Raw genomic sequence first — 5,046 nt, forward strand, 5'->3', positions numbered from 1 at the left:
GAGGTTGGGAACTGTCACCTCTCAGCTGCGCGGCGCATTGCTACCCTACCTACAATAGCCTCTGTTTCTGGGGAAAGTGGAGAATGGATACTTGTAGGCAGCACCCAGGCCCTGCCGCCAGGCGCAGTGGTTTTCTGGGCTGTGGAGGCTGCGCACACGGAGGAAGGCGCAGGGAGAAACGGGCGGATGAAGGTGACTTCCAAATCCAGAATGACGGCGGCACCCCGTGCTCACTGACGGTGTCTTGGGGACCCGATCAGGGGCTCTGCATGCCGCCCTGCAACCCCGCCTGTAAACGCTGCCTTTCCAACCCCTTCCCCAGGCCTCCACAGTGGCCATCCCTTCCCCAGGTCTCCACAGTGGCCACCCCTGTCCCCAGGTCTCCACAGTGGCCATCCCTTCCCCAGGTCTCCACAGTGGCCACCCCTGTCCCCAGGTCTCCACAGTGGCCACCCCCTGTCCCCAGGCCTCCACAGTGGCCATCCCTTCCCCAGGTCTCCACAGTGGCCACCCCCTGTCCCCAGGCCTCCACAGTGGCCATCCCTTCCCCAGGTCTCCACAGTGGCCTCGTTCCCTCAAGCTCTGTCCAGCCTCCCTGGCGCCCAGCCCCTCGCCGGCCTCTGCGCCAGCGTAACTAGACCCAGTGCGGAGCAGCCCACCCACCAGGTGGACAAGCCGGACGGAAACCCAAAGAAGAGGGCAGAGAGGAAGCGGTTGGAAGTCTCCACTTTAGTATTTTTTTTTGTTCCTGATCAAGGTCATTTGAAGGACGGGGATATGTGGGATAAGACAGACTTCCCTGTTTCCCTCCACCCCGGTGAAGAATGTGGCTCCCCTGAGCCTGGGGACAGCACCTGCTCGCCGTGTGCCCATGGCGTGGGTGGGCAGGTGGTCGGGGGCGTGGAATGGTTGAATGAAGGTGAGCAAGGGGAGGCGACGCTTCTCAAACTGGCTTTGTCCTGTAACTTAGAAAATCCCCCCCCCCCCCATGTGTCAGGGCCACCTGTCCTCTGCCTTCCCCGGCCTCTGCCGGCGCCCCCCATCTCTGGTGACAGCAGGGCCCAGCCCACCGCCAGGGCTTGACAATGATCCAGGACACTGAGAATGCAGTGCTTTGTCCCTCGCCCTGGCACTTCAAGGTGCCGGTGGCACTCACTCACGGGTCTTTAGCTTTAGCAGTTCCTGGCGTGGGCATGAGACGGTGCAGGAACCCGGGTCTCTGCCCGTCCTTAGAAGTTATTGCCTAGAGGGAAGGGGGGGAGGTTAAGTGCAGGAAAATGTGAATGCTCAAGGAGGGAGACGTGGGGGACGTCAATAACATGCAAGGGGACACCTGCCTGACCTTCAGGATACAAGAGGGACTTTCTAGAGGAAGCAGAGTCATCTAATGGACAAATGGGGAGTGGAAACAACAGTGGCTTACACAAAGGCTTATTTCCCTGTCATGTGAAAGTCCAGAGGAAGGAATCCAGCAGTGTCATGGTGCCCTGTGGTGTCAGGGTCCAGGGGTCTACTATTTTGTTCGTGCTGCTGGGTGTGGCCCCTATTTCCATAGTTGCCTCATGGTTCAAGATGACTCCGTTAGCTCCAGCCATCACGTTCCACCTTCCTGCATGGTATGAGTGAGCGAAAGTGTCATTGAATATAAATGCCAGCTAATCCATCTGTAGTGCCTTCTAATTTTTTCCCCCTCAAAACTGATATGCATAGCTCAGAAGGGTCTGTGGCAAAAAACAAGGTCGTCGGCCCTGGCTCTCCTGACCTAAGTGAAATAGTTCATCTTAGTTTTCTGGCACCTACTGTCAATGCTAGTTCTTACATTAGGCTCAAAGTAAAATGCTTGCAAAACCAACAACAAGGTACCCCCAAGGAATTGCCAGGCACTGGGGGCAGCAGCTGAGTTGGCTTCTTCACTGCTCCCTTCTAGGATAGGCTGTGCTCTGAGGGGTGGCCACTGATTAGAGAGGGTGGCCACTTGATGCAAGGGGCATGAGTCCATAGGCTCTCTGGTGGCCTATGAGGTGGCAAGCATGAGGAAGTTCTGTTCCATGGGGGTCTTGGATATGAGGTGTCTCCCCCCAAACTCCCGTGCTAATGCGGGGACATCCAGAGATGCAAGGCTTAGGTGAGGAGACCTCTGACCTGATCAGTCCATCCTAGTTCAGACGGATTGTGGGAAGGTGGGGAGTGGCTGGAGGTGAGTCCCACCGGAAGGTCTGCCCTGTGGCCCCTTCCTCTCTCTGCTTCCTGATGCCACGAGGTGGACAGGACCCCTCCACCATGCCCCTCCACCATGCCCCTCCACCATGATGTTCTGCCTCACCTCGGGCCCAGTGCAAAGGACCCAGCTGACAGGGACTGAAACTCCAAAACCATGAGCCCAAATACACTTTCCCTCCTCTAAGTTGTTCTTGTAAGGATTTCAGTCACAGTGACACAAAGCTGGCTATCACAGAAATTGGTAGCAGAAGTGGGGTCGTTGCTGTAACTAACCAGACCATGGGATTCAAAAGCCTCTGGAGCTAGTATGCAGGAGGAGTTTGGAAAAGTGTGGTGGATGCAGGCTGGAAAAGGGTTTGAATGTCGTAACGGGAGCTAGATGGGTGATCATGGTGGGAACCCAGCAGACCAGAAAGGAGACACGAACCCTCCTGAGGTTTCAGAGGGGAATGAGGACTCTATTAGGAACTGGCTAGAGGCCACCCATGTTACATTTTGGCAAAGAACTTCTCTACTCTTTGCCCATGTCCTGGGATTTTATGTGAAACTGAATTTAAAGATGATGGATTAATTAATCTGGTGGAGGCAATTTCAAGGCAGCACACAGTATTTAGGCAGTGACTTGGATTTTGCTGGTAGATTTTATCTGGGTGTAATGTGAGAATTGGGAACAGAAAGCAGAGCTAAAGAATTTTTAAAACTTGTGGACTGGCTGAAAGAAAAATGTGTGTAAACCTGGGGCCAAGGAAGCTGTGATTGCTAAAGAGGTTATAGACACTAAAGAGATGCTGAGTACTTTGCACAAGAGGCCCCCTTGCAGGCATCTCAGGAATTTGCAGGACCACACCCATTGCAGGATCAAGGTTGTAGAAGGGAAAACTCCTTTGAGACCTGATCATGGGGGCGCCTTGCTCACACAGGGTGGGCTAGGAAGTAACTGTGCTCAGCTTCCCGGAGGCCACTACAGCCATGATCAGGATGTTGGAATTAAGGAGTCATGGAGGCTTCCACTGAGATTTTCAAGGAAGGCCTGGGAGGCCAGGCAAAGTGAAGCAGGGTCAGAATCCCTGTGGGCTGCCTGGAGAGGGTGGTGCAGGAAGCTCTGAAGGTGAGCTGAAGCTGGAACAGAGACCCCAGGAATTAAGAGAGGCCAATAACATGGATTGTCTGCCAAGAAAGGCAGCTGGCTGTGGAGAGAGCCAGGCTAAAAGAGCCCATGTGCATTGCTACCCGCCAAGGGAGAGGGACCGCTCTCCTTTGGAGAGCACATCTTGCTGTCATCTGTGCTAGATGTTGTACAGAGTTACAGGACCTGTTTGCCTGGCTGGGTTTTGGTTTTGTTTTGGTCCCATCCCTTCTTTCTATGCCTCCATTCCTCCCTTTTGGAATGGAAATGTTGACTCTGTGCCACTGTATGTTGGACCTGTGTAACTTGCTTTTGATATTTTGAGCTTGAACTTTTGGGCAATGCTGAAATTGTTAAGACTCCGGGACTTTTAGAGGTGAGCTAACTGCATTTTGCATTGTGAGATGGACATGAGCTTTTAAGGGCTAGGGACTGAATGTTCTGGTTTGGATATGAGGTGTCCCATAAAAGCTCCTGTGAATGCAGGAATATGCTAAGGTGCAATGATCACAAGAACTGTACCCTAATCAGTCCACCTTAGTGGACTGAATGCAAGGTAACTGTAGGTAGGGGGACATGGCTGGAGAAGGTGGGTCAGTGGGGTATGACCTGGAAGGGTTCATCTTCCCCGAAGCCCCTTCTCTCTCTCCCTCTCTCCACTTTCTGGCTGCCATGAGCTGAGTGGCACTTCTCTGTCCCACCCTTCCGCCATTATGTTTTGCCTTACTTGAGTCCAAAGCAATGGACTCGGCCCATCATGGACTAAACCTCTGGAACTGGGAGCCCAAATAAACTTTTCCTCCCCTAAGTTGTTCTTGTCAGGTATCTGGGACACAGTGTCACAAAGTTGAATAACACTAGGGGCAAGATGATTATCTTAGCCAATCAGATTCATTTACTGTAGAATTTGAAAAAAAAAAACAAAAAAAAACACTTTTGAGGGAATTTACTGAAAGGGTACTGACATAAAAAAGAAAGAACGCTGTCAAGTGGAGAAGGATAAGACCTGGGGTGATTTGGCGCTGGGTGCTACCACGGCCCCTGGATCCCATTTCCCACAAGCTGGTTGGAGTTGGTTTTTGAGTGAGTAAGAATGGTCTCAATCAATACCTAACTAGGTTTGGAATTTTAGGAGCATGGTGCCCTTGGGCTAAGCTCACAGCTGCTGAAAGGCAAAAGGAATGGCATTCGCCTGCAGGCCTGGTTGATATAAGCTGCACAGGGCAGATAGCAGTAGCCTCAGAGACCTGCTGTGTCACCATGGGTCTTGTCAATGCTAGACAAGTGAGGATGCATAAAAGGCCCGCTGCGGTTTAAGAAGCACTAACCGCACAGAAGGGACTCTTGCAATCTAGGGGCTTGGAAAACGGGTTACTTTGGGGAAAACGGAAGCTGTTCCGAGGAGCCGGCCCGTCCTTTGTCCGGGGACACCTGGATCCATGGCCAGTCCTATAGCCAACTTATGGAAAGGAGTGCGCGGGGGCCCCGGGAGTCCGCGGACTGAGCCTAACCCACCCAAGGCCTTCCCTCGGTGCTGGGATTCCGCTGGTTCCGCCTCGGCGGCTCCTCCTGAGCAGCTCTGAGCAGACCTCCAAGAGTCCCGATCGGACACCCAGGGCCGCGGGAGTCCGCGCAGGCGCACTGGCTCCGGGAGCCCGTGGGCGGGGCCGGGCGAGGGGCGGGGCCAGAGGCCGGCGGGG

The sequence above is a fragment of the Marmota flaviventris genome, chromosome 9 (assembly GCF_047511675.1).
Source record: "Marmota flaviventris isolate mMarFla1 chromosome 9, mMarFla1.hap1, whole genome shotgun sequence".
Classification (NCBI taxonomy): domain Eukaryota; kingdom Metazoa; phylum Chordata; class Mammalia; order Rodentia; family Sciuridae; genus Marmota; species Marmota flaviventris.